This window comes from Rhineura floridana, chromosome 1 (assembly GCF_030035675.1).
Source record: "Rhineura floridana isolate rRhiFlo1 chromosome 1, rRhiFlo1.hap2, whole genome shotgun sequence".
Classification (NCBI taxonomy): Eukaryota; Metazoa; Chordata; class Lepidosauria; order Squamata; family Rhineuridae; genus Rhineura; species Rhineura floridana.
Window position 1 is genome coordinate 169,957,415 of NC_084480.1, and position 12,536 is coordinate 169,969,950.

A 12,536-nucleotide genomic window follows, 5' to 3' on the forward strand; every position below is an offset into this window, starting at 1 on the left:
GAGAAAGGGGGATACACCACAGAAATTTCCAATAAACCTGATTCTGCTGAGAATACATTTTACAAACATGCAGCTAAGTTGGCTCTTTTTGTCAATGGGCTTGTTAAGCATTAGCTAAAGAATGCCATAGTCCAGCCTGCACGGTATGAAACCAAATTCTTCTTTCTGGAGCCATGGCATGGGGTGTTTAATTTTGCTGTCTCGGTAGGGCTACAGGCTCTCTGGTACTCCAGCCAAAAAACCCTCATATTTTAGCAGGCTTATCCTCTACACGGTTGCCAAGCAGTAAAGTGGACGCTTGTCCATCACAAGGTGGAAAGGTGGAAGAGGCGGAGGGAGAAAAGGGTTGTGCTAACAACTCCAAATAGGTCCCTCTTCAATCTGTTATCTGAAAATGGTGATATTTTATTTCCAGAAAGAAAACACCACAAATGTAAAGTGGGAAAAAATAGAATTCTCAAAATGTTCTGTTGAAGAGTGGATCAAACCTATCACAGAAACTTGTTTGGAGAAGTTAAACAGGAATTGCCATTCTTTCCTTCAGTAAAAAATTATGAAACCTCACCAGCAAATCCACAGCTCTTCTATCCCTCTTGGGTCTGCCATTCCTAAATGTGAGCAGACTCTTCAAATGTCCAAGTATATAGTGAGGAAGCAGAATCGTGGTTGCAGACACCACCACCTCTGACCTATGCATATCAATAGAATATCAGGACATACCAGTGGAAAATATAGAGATCATCTACACATGGCCAGGAACTTTGCAATAAACTTTTTGTGGGTTCTCAACCATGTGTATAGGGCCTACACACACACAGTTTGTATACACACAGGGACTATGCATACAGTCTAGTGAATGTGTGTAGGTTGGGGGCAGGGCCTGAAAGATGATCCTGGCCTTCCCTCCCCCCGCCCCATGAAGGTGTACCTAAACAGAGGCATTTTCCCCATTGCCAGCTCTGCTATCAAAGATATACTTCCATGTTTTATCTTGGCAGCTAGTTTTGAACTTGAGATGTAGGGCTCTTTGAGTAAACCTGACATACTAGACACAACCACAGTTTTCTAATTGATACAGAGGCCGACACAGCTAGAGACTGTTAGTGAATGCAGCAGTCTCAAGTAAATTTAAATCTCTGGCATAGCACTGCTTCTACTTTCCTATCTATCACTTGATTTTTCACTGGCCACTTGATGACTTGCAACTGGGGCCAGAATAGACACAATGTTGGAGATGCACAAATGCCTCTCCCAATGTCACTTTTCTGAGCTCCAAAGTCCCTTGCCAAGAGAGACTAGTCCCATCTTTGGTGACATTCTGGTAGGCAAATATATATTTAGTCAAGCCAATAAACTGACTTGAAAAGATATTGCAATTGGAACTTTAGCTGGCTGTTGTTTTATTATTGATTTTAGTGATGTTTCACCTGTGTTTATATTTGTATTATTGTTGTTAGCTGTCTTGAACAACACTTGGTGGAAAGATGTGCAAAGTTAACAAATAATATACATTATGCATGATCTGGAAAAAGTGGGTAGAGATATTTTTTTCTCCCTCTCATGACTTGCAGTCATCAAATAAAATTGTTTAGCAGTAGATTCAGGATGGACAAAAACTGATTCTTTACATAGTGTGTAATTAACCTATGGAATTAATTGCTAAAAACCATTTGGATGGCCCTGACTTAGATGGTTTAAAAATGGATTTGACAAATTCATGGAAGCGTAGTGATTAATCAGTAGCTATAAACCACTGTAAGTACAAATAGACTTTCCATGTTTAGGAGCAGTTTGCCTTTGCTGGGGAAGTAGATGAAAGCTGTTGCCTTCAGATCCCCCACTTGTGAGCTTCCTGGTTGGCTACTGTGTAAAACAGGTTGCTAGACTTTTAGTCTGTTCCAGCTGGGCTATTCATGTATGAATGAATTTAACTGAGGTGATCCCAGGTGTTGTGAACATGCTATCTGTAGTGCTTAATCTGTGATGACTCAGGCTGTATCCATACATGTCACAAAATGAAGTGGGAATGATGGTGGGAATCTTCAGTGTGAATAAACTATGGTGAATATAAATACTAGTGAAGACAGCAAACCTAGATACATCTGCAACTCAAAACTCCCTCCCCCATTATGTTTGTTAGGTAAGTGAGTTGTTTATACTCAGAGGTGGTCACTCCCAGACTCTTGGTTCTGGGAAATTTCAACATCCATGCCAAGGCTACTAACGCTGGAGCAGCTCAGGACTTCATGGCTGCCATAACAACTATGGGGGCAGTCCCAATATGTCACTGGCATGTGGCTCGCTACACTCTGGATCTGTTTTTCTCAACTGGGCAGGAAGAGGTTGATCTGAGAGTGGTTAATAGTAACAACAGTTAGTTGTCATGGTCAGATCACTTCCTTTGAGACTTAGGCTCTCTGCAGAGGAGGGGAACCTATTAGGAAGGTCCGATCTCAGCAGCTGATGGATCCAATTGGTTTCCAGATGGTTCTGGGGGATTTTCCAGATAATGGATGGCCAGAGCTGTGGACATGATCACCCCAGAGCGCCCTTTTCCACTGGATAAAACCCAGTTGGCTTCTTGGTATACACCAGAGCTGAGGGCAATGAAACCAGTTGGGAGATGGCTTAACATAAGTGGAGAAAAACTCCATATGAATGCAATTGAACAATGGTGAGTGCCCATTATTGAGCTGACTCAGTGGGGGTGAAAGTAGCAAAGAAGACTTACTTCGCTACTTCCTTTGCATCCTCATTGTGTCGTCCAACAGAACTTTTCTGGATAGGGCAGGGCCTTGTACAATCTGGCCTAAAAGAGGTGGTGGAACCTATGAAAGCTTGCTGTTACTTGTTTGCAAAAAGCTTTATAACATGTGCTATTAAATCCATCTGGTCTGGGTGCTTTATTGTGTTTGAGTCTTGTAATAGCAGCAGATACTTCCTCTATTGTTATGTCTTGATTTAAGGATTTTTCCTGAGCATTTGAGAGGGTGGGGGGAGAAAAATCAAAAAGATACTCTTGGATTTTTTCTGTTTTGGTGGGTATATTATTATATAATTCCTTATAAAAATCCATAAAGCAATTATTGATTTCTTTAGTATCATATGTTGTTATTTCTTGATGTGATAGTGCCATGATTTTAGTAGCTATATGCCGTGATTTTAGGGCATGAGCTAGTAATTTAGAATTTTTATTTCCCCATTCATAATATTTTTGTGTACCAGATGGATTTAGCTAGTTTTGCAGATTCTATACCTTCTATTTCATGTTTTTTCTTTTGCAATTCCTTTAGAGTGGTTTCAGAGTTATTTTGTTTGTGTTGAGATTCTAGTTTTTTCACTTCTAATACTAGCTGAGTTTTAATAGGTTCAATATTACGTTTCTTTTTGGTCATTTCATTTATACATTGAGGCTTTCATAGCGTCCCATATAATGTTAGCCGTGATTTCAGGTGTATTATTTATATCAAAATATTCTTTCAAATTTCCCTGTAGTGTTTTGGTAATTGATCAATCTGTAAGAAGAAATGAGTCAAATCTCCATATTGGAGTATATGGAGTATGTGAAAGAGTGTTTAAATATGCTCCAAGTGCAGCATGATCTGAAACCAGTCTGGGATATATATCCGCCCTAGTAATGTTTGTTATTAAATTTTGAGAGACCAGAATGTAATCTAACCTGGAAAAAGTTTTGAATCTGGGGGAATGATATGTATAATCTTTGATTCTAGTGTTTATATGACGCCATGCATCTACTAACCCATGTTTCTGTAACAGATAATGCATGGGAGATTGTTTTTTTAAGGACGATGCTGGTATTCCTATACTTCTGTCTAACTTGGGGTCACAAGTCATATTTAAGTCTCCACCAATAAGGATTTCTCCTGATGCAAACTTCTCACGTTTTTTTAGTATTCTGGATAAAAAATTAAATTAAAAAATTAAATTAAAAAATTAAAAAATTAAAAAAAATAAATACTAATGTATTAGGAGAATAAATTGATGCAAGTGTAAAATTACGATTTTGTAATAGTCCTGAAATAAAGATATATCTCCCTTCTGAATCTATTTTTTGTTTTTGAACCTGGAAATCTATTGATTTAGCAAAAATGATTCCCACTACCCTTGAATGATTGCTTCCTACCGCTAAAATTTGTTTACCGAAATAGTTATGTGGAAGAAGATGACAGTTGGGTTTTGGCTTGTATATTTCTTGTAAAAATATAATTGAAGGTTGCAGAGTCTTAATGTAATCCGAAACCTTTCGTCTTTTGATGACATCTCCCATGCCCCTCACATTCAATGTTAACACTTTAAGTTCAGCCATATGTTATACTTAATTGATCTATTTTGATCACCTGTATATTCAATGCTTTCTATCATGACTCCAATCTCTCCCTATTACTTCTATATAAAACCATTTATACTGACAAAAATTTAAGATGCGGCTCTGTAAATCCCAAGTAACATGTAACTCCCCTCCCCCAACATTCAACCCCCGTACCTAACTAACTAAAGACAGAGAAAAATTTCCCTGCTTACAGGTATTGTCTGAGACACAGGGCTGTGTTAGTTGGTCGAATTTCTGAGGCTTTTTGCCTCTTGTGAAGATATTGTAAATCCAAACCTTACAATAACTTTTAACCAAATAAATCTATATGTTTCCGCTAACCCCAACATGTTGCAGATGACACAGATATAGCCTTTTTGCGTGATATTATCTTGTTCCCTTGAAATTTTTCCTTGTGTTGATTTATGTAATAACCAACCATTTGATCAACATTTCTTTCTTGTGGATGTTGATCTCATTGATCTCTGAGGATAGGTTGAATTGATAGATAAGTCATGTCATTGATGTCATCTGCGTTTAGTAGCTTGAGGAAAGGATTTCCAATCTTCTCCCTCGAGTACCATGTTGATGAGATCATCAGATTCCAATTCCTCTTCTTCCCATGGAGATTTCAGATTGAATAGCGCCAGTAAACTCACCAATTCCTGTCTGCTTGATGCTCTGTGTTGAACACCATCTGTTTCTATTATCAATGCAAATGGAAAGCCCCAACGATATTTAATGCCTGTTGTTCGCAATGCTTCTGTGGCAGGGTGAAACAATTTCCATTTGCGTAATGTTTCTGTACTCAGGTCATGAAGAAATAGTACAGGGCTACCTTCAAATTCAGTTTGGTCTTTTTTACGCATAATTTTGAGCATGTCTTCTTTTTTTGCAAAGTTATAGAATGCGACTATAATGTCTCTTGGTGGGGCATTATTTTTTGGTCAAAGGCCCAGGCTTTTATGAGCACGTTCTATGTCAGATGCAGTGAAGTTTGCTTCTGGAATTATTGATGACCACCAATTTATTAAGACCTGGGTGATATCTTTATTATCTGTCCATTTTTTAATCTCTCGCACTCCTATTTCTAGTGCTTCATTTGCAGTTTTAGCAGTATCCTCCATTTTGTTTGTTAAAGAAGATATTTTTTCATCCAAGATTTTAAAGCTGTCGTCCCATTTTTGAAGCAGAGAGCTTTAAAGACATGCAAATTGTGAAGATAGTTGTGCTGAATTAAGTCTTGGTCTAATTCGGGAGTTAATATTCGTATTGACTCACTTTTTGACGTTTTAGAAGTTTTCGCCGCCATTTTGAAAACGCGGTTTCCCGATTTTTTCTTTTACCCACGATGTCCTCAGTAAAAGTATTTGTGCTGTGAGGGAGTATTTCATTCTTTTTTTTTGTTCTATCGCTGCAGGTAACGCTCCTCTATCTTGTATAGGGTTGCCAGGTCTCCGGTTTTCTGCCGGAGTCTCCGGCAAAAAGGGGCCGTCTCCGGCCTCCGGCCATAGTTCCTTTGAAGAGGCTAATCTCCGGGTTTTGCGAGTCTCCGTGAGCCACGCATGCGTGATTGACGCTGTGGCTGGCCGGCTTCCCGCCCTTTCTCATTGAGGGCGGGACTGTAAGTGGAGAGACAGGAGGAGGACCAGAGCACTTTGTCGTTTCCAGCAGAGGGGGTAAGAAGGCCTCTCTGTCTCAGGCGTCTGTTAGGCCTCTGGGGTAAGCAGGCCGCTTGAGAGAGAGAGAGGGAGAGAGAGAGAGAGAGAGGCAGGCAGGCAGGCATTGCCTGCCTGGGGTTTGCCTGCCTGCCTGCCTGCCTGGGGTTTGCCTGCCTGCCTGCCTGCCTGCCTGGGGTTTGCCTGCCTGCCTGCCTGGGGTTTGCCTGCCTGCCTGCCTGCCTGGGGTTTGCCTGCCTGCCTGCCTGGGGTTTGCCTGCCTGCCTGGGGTTTGCCTGCCTGCCTGCCTGGGGTTTGCCTGCCTGCCTGCCTGGGGTTTGCCTGCCTGCCTGCCTGGGGTTTGCCTGCCTGCCTGCCTGGGGTTTGCCTGCCTGCCTGCCTGGGGTTTGCCTGCCTGACTGCCTGCTTACCTGGGGTTTGCCTGCCTACCTGGGGTTTGCCTGCCTGCCTGGGGTTTGCCTGTCTGCCTGCCTGCCTGCCTGCCTGCCTGGGGTTTGCCTGCCTGCCTGCCTGCCTGGGGTTTGCCTGCCTGCCTGCCTGGGGTTTGCCTGCCTGCCTGCCTGCCTGCCTGGGGTTTGCCTGCCTGCCTGGGGTTTGCCTGCCTGCCTGCCTGGGGTTTGCCTGCCTGCCTGCCTGGGGTTTGCCTGCCTGCCTGCCTGCCTGCCTGGGGTTTGCCTGTCTGACTGCCTGCCTACCTGGGGTTTGCCTGCCTGCCTGGGGTTTGCCTGCCTGCCTGCCTGCCTGCCTGGGGTTTGCCTGCCTGCTTGCCTGCCTGCCTGCCTGCTTGCCTGCCTGCCTGCCTGGGGTTTGCCTGCCTGCCTGGGGTTTGCCTGCCTGCCTGCTTGCCTGCCTGCCTGCCTGCCTGGGGTTTGCCTGCCTGGCTGCAGGAGTAGGTATTGGATTTTAGCCTTAATATCCCTCTCATTATGCTCCAAGCAACTGTGGTTGATACAATGTATCGTGTTTAATGATGTCACTAGGGCCCACCCCGTGATGTCACTAGGGCCCACCCCGTGACGTCACTAGGGCCCGCCCCGTGATGTCACTAGGGCCCGCCCCCATTTTCTCAGGTTTTTGGATGGTTCCGACCTGGCAACCCTAATCTTGTAGATATTTTTAATTGAGTTTTCTTCCATTTTCGCGCCAGGGCTTTTTAAAAACAGCATCAGAGTTAGCGGAACTTGCGGTTTATCCTGTTGCTCCAGCGATAGCGCGCATGCGCCCCCCTTGAGTCGGAATTTATAAGGGTTTAAAAGGGTACAAAACAAGGATGTCCTGTCTCGCCACTTTTGTTTGCTCTTACCATGGAATCTTTGGCATGGATGATGTGGCCCTTCTTTTATCCAACCCAATATCATCTCTACATAGCCTGACAAACTTGCTCCAATCATATAAAGAAATGGCTGGACTTACAATTAATTACACTAAATCTGAATGTTTATTTGTAAATGTAGGCCCTACTATACAAGAACTAATCAAAATTACCTTAGGTAGTTTGTGCCAAATCATTCAAATATCCTGGTGCCTTTTTATCCAAAAACATAAACAAACTATTTTATTTAAATTATAACCCAAAAATCAAGAAGCTCAGAGATAGCTTAAAATCCTTGAAAAAACTATATCTGTAATGGCCCGCTGTAATGAATTTGCTAGGCACTTCCAGGATAAAAATTTTAGCATCCGCCAGGACTTAGACTCCAGTGTTATAGCAGGTGAATCAAGCGAGGTATCCAGAGCACAGCCTTGTCCCGATTTCTTGGATGAGTTTCAGTTGGTGCAGCTTGAGGACATTGACAAGGTGCTTGGACAGGTTCGTGCAACCACTTCTGTGCTGGAACCTTGCCCTTCTTGGCTAATAAAAGCTAGCAGGGATGGAACAGCCGGCTGGGCCAGGGAGGTGATTAATGCCTCTCTGCAAGAGGGGGTGGTCCCTGGCTGCCTGAAAGAGGCGGTAGTGAGACCACTCCTGAAGAAACCCTCCCTGGAACCAGAAAATCTTAATAACTATAGGCCGGTAGCAAATGTTCCATTCCTGGGCAAGGTCCTTGAATGAGTGGTTGCGGGCCAGCTCCAGAAACTCTTGGATGAGACCGATTATCTGGATCCATTTCAGTTGGGTTTCAGACCTGGTTTTGGCACAGAAACAGCCTTGTTCACCCTGTATGATGACCTTTGCCGGGAGACAGGTAGGGGGAGTGTGACTCTGTTGATTCTCCTTGATCTCTCAGCGGCTTTCAATACCATCAACCATGGTATCCTTCTGGGGAGACTAGCTGAGTTGGGAGTGGGAGGTACTGCATTGCGGTGGTTCCACTCCTACTTGGCAGGTGGCCTCCAGAAAGTGGTGCTTGGGGAATATTGCTCGGCACCCTGGACTCTCCAGTATGGGGTTCCGCAGGGGTCAGTTCTGTCCCCCATGCTGTTCAACATCTACATGAAACCGTTGGGTGCGGTCATCCGGAGCTTTGGAGTGTGTTGCCATCAGTATGCTGATGACACGCTACTCTATTTCTCCTTTTCATCTTCTTCAGGTGAGGCTGTCAATGTGCTGAACCGGTGCCTGGCTGCGACAATGGACTGGATGAGGGCTAATAAACTGAGGCTCAATCCAGACAAGACTGAGATGCTGCTAGTGGGTGGTTCTTCTGACCAGATGGTGGATGTCCAACCTGTTCTGGATGGGGTTGCACTCCCCCTGAAGGAGCAGATTCGTAGCTTGGGGGTTCTCCTAGAATCATCTCTGTCACTTGAGGCTGAAGTAGCCTCAGTGGCACGGAGTGCCTTCTACCAACTTCAGTTGGTGGCCCAACTACGTCCCTATCTGGACAGGGATAACCTAGCTTCAGTTGTCCATGCTCTGGTAACCTCCAAATTAGATTACTGCAATGCACTCTACATGGGGCTGCCTTTGAAGACGGTTCGGAAACTGCAGCTTGTGCAAAATGCAGCGGCCAGATTGGTAACAGGGACCAGATGGTCTGAACATATAAAACTGATTCTGGCCTGCTTGCACTGGCTGCCTTTATGTTTCCGAGCTCAATTCAAGGTGCTGGTATTGACCTATAAAGCCTTACACAGCTTGGGACTACAATACCTGATGGAACACCTCTCCCGATACAAACCCACCTGTACACTACGTTCAAGATCAAAGGCCCTCCTCCAGGTGCCTACTCCGAGGGAAGCTGGGAGAATGGCAACAAGGGAGAGGGCCTTCTCAGTGGTGGCCCCCAAATTATGGAATGATCTACCTGGCGAGGTGCTCCTGGCACCAACACTGTTATTTTTTTGGTGCCAGGTCAAGACTTTCCTCTTCTCCCAGGCATTTTAGCATGTGTTTTATATTGTTTTAAATTTTTAAATTGTTTTTTAAATTGTTTTTTAAAAGATGTATTTTAAATTGTATTTGTTTTTAGTTATTGTAAACCACCCAGAGAGCTTCGGCTATGGGGCGGTATACAAGTGCAATCAATCAATCAATCAATCAATCAATCAATCAATCAATCAATCAATCAATCAATCAATCAATCAATCAATCAATCAATCAATCATCAATCAATCATCAATCAATCAATCAATCAATATCTCTCAGTGCTGGGCAGAATACTATGATGCCTTCCAAATATGCCAAATGGTGTATTTAATTAGAAACACAGGTGAGAAACATTGGGTTGAGGGAAAATAAAATTGCTTCAGGTGTGTCTTTGAAAATCTTACCCTTTATAACTATCACACCCCAATCTATTAATAACATGCTTAACCCTTTTACCAAATGTATGTTTACATCCTGGAAAATACGGCGATACAAATTGACTCCCATAATACCTATTGCTTTCCATCCTAAATTCCATACTCCTGACAGAGAATCTCAACTAAAGAGTTGGAGTACTAAACTGCATGATTTCTATCCAAATTCTGTTCCGCTCTCCACTGAACAGTTAAATTACAAAGTACAAAACTAAATTGGCTAACACTTGCTCAAGTACACAGCTTCATTTCACTAAACTATATTACACAACAGCCAACAAGACCCATTACACATTGAACAGTTACTTCAAAATATGTGCAAGGGAGATAAAAGCTTAGTCTCTAAACTATACTCAATATTAATATATCTCTAAAATCTATTATTTCATTAACAGAACAATAGGAATTAGATCTAGGGTCCTAAATACAAAACAGAGATTGAAATAAATTGTGGGAGGATATCCGTTTAAATCTGTATCTAGTTATGTAAAAGAACACTCATTAAAAATGGTACATCGTTGGTATTGCACCCCTGTCCAACTGTCACGTATGTTCTCAACAGTCCCTCCACTATGTTGGAGAAGCTGTGGGAAGATCTGAACATACTTTCATTTGTGGTAGGAATGTGAACATGTACAAGAATTTTGGTCATTGCTTTATAAAGAAATGTTAACAATATCTCAAGAGAATTTGCATTTCCCCCAAAACTGTTACTAACATTTTTGATAACACACATATGAAATTTCTCTCTAAAGAACTTATTTACAGCAAAGATGACTATTGCATCGCAATGGAAAATAGCAAAAAGTCTCTCAATTGAATATTGGTATAATGCTACTATTGCCTATAATGGAAAAGTTTACACATGAACTGAAAGTAAGACTTGGAAAAGAAACACCGGACTCTTTTTATATCATTTGGCATTCATTTATTGAACATACTTCTGAAGATTAATTTGTTCATTGCCCATCCTTAGAAGCCTGGCAAATTAGGAAACATGTTTCATAGTAGCAGTTAATATATGGACAGTTAAAATGGTCAATTTTCTAGCTAACTGAACATTATATTGAATTAGGTTTTGGATATGTATGTTGGAGATTTTGTTTCCTTGTTTATTCTTGTTAAATCTTGTTTTTATCTGTTTGCATTGGTATTTGATTGTGATGTACAAGAAAAACTGCTGATATGTGGAGGCTCCAGTCTAGGCAGGTCTTTCTGGGAGAGCGTCGGGGTTGTCAGCGGCAAAAGGAGCAAGTGCTTTGCCTTTTTCTCTCCTTGGAAACCCTCGCAGTATCAAAATGGCTCACTTTAATAACCAGAAACTACCTCCTGATGAGGAATACCCGGACCTGAGCGCCCACAACAACCACATGGCCAAGGTTCTAACCCTGGAATTGTACCAGAAACTGAGAGGCAGAGTAACCCCGAGTGGCTTCACCTTGGATGATGTCATTCAGACCGGGGTTGATAATCCTGGCCACCCCTACATTTTGAGAGTAGGATGTGTAGGTGGTGATGAGGAGACATATGACACCTTTAAGGAACTCTTTGACCCAGTGATTAAGGACTGACATGGAGGCTACAAGCCGACGGACCAGCACAAGACGGACTTGAATGCCGGTAACTTGAAGGGTGGCAATGAACTGGACCCCAACTATGTCCTGAGCTCATGTGTCTGAACTGGTAGGAGCATTCGCGGCTTCTGCCTTCCCCCTCATTACAGCAGAGGAGAGAGGCGTGCAATTGAGAAGCTCTCGGCAGAAGCTTTGGCTAGCCTGGAAGGGGATCTCAATGGGAAATACTATGCTCTGAAGAACATGACAGACGTGGAACAGCAGCAGCTCATTGATGATCACTTCCAGTTTGACAAGCCAGTCTCTCCTCTGCTCTTAGCTTCTGGAATGGCACGTGACTGGCCTGATGGCAGAGGTATCTGGCATAATGACAACAAGACCTTCCTGGTCTGGATCAATAAGGAGGATCATCTTAGAGTTATTTCCATGCAGAAAGGCGGGAATATGAAGGACGTTTTCACCCCATTCTGTACTGGGCTAACGCAGATTGAAAAGCTCTTCAAATCCAAAAACTATGAATTTATGTGGAATTCTCACCTTGGCTACATCTTGACTTGCCCTTCCAACCTCTGGACAGGTCTCCACGCTGGAGTTCACATTAAGCTACCTAACCTTGGCAAGCATGAGAAATTTGGCGACATTCTCAAGAGGCTGAGGCCTCAGAAGCGTGGCACAGGTTCTGGTTCAACATTCGGAGAAGATTCTTAACTAAGAGCAGTTATGGGAAGGGCCATGGCCCATTGGCACAGCATCTGCCTCACATGCAGGAGGTCCCAGGTTCAATTGTTGTATATATAAGTTTCTAGTATGTGCTTCGGAGAGAGCTTTATCTATCAGGCGGGGAGACTTGAGGGGGCCCCAATTGCCGTAGTGACGGGCAAAGGAAGGTATGGCACTGTGAGAAGGACATGCCAGGTAAGGGGAACGCGGCCCAGACATGTTGTGGCTGTGCCTTGTTCCGGTCCTTCCCACACCCACAAGGTCGTTGGTAGTCCTCTCAGCCAACTCTCAGATCTCCAGTTGCTGCTCTTAAATGCCAGATCGGTATATAATAAATCCTCCCTCGTCCACGATTTGATTGTGGATGAGGCAGCCGATCTGTCATGTATAACCGAGACCTGGGTGGGTGAGCAGGGAGGAGTTGGTCTCTCTCAGCTCTGCCCACCGGGGTACTTGGTTCAGCATCATGGTAGATCTGAGGGTCGGGGA

The 12,536-nt window shown here is 43.4% G+C and overlaps 1 protein-coding gene and 1 pseudogene across 1 annotated transcript in view; both read left to right on the forward strand.

Moving 5' to 3' along the window:
• LMX1A (LIM homeobox transcription factor 1 alpha) overlaps positions 1-12,536 on the forward strand; it is a 107,751-nt gene that overhangs the window by 61,050 nt on the left and 34,165 nt on the right. The window lies entirely within an intron of this gene.
• Positions 10,996-12,035, forward strand: LOC133375566 (creatine kinase B-type-like; annotated as a pseudogene).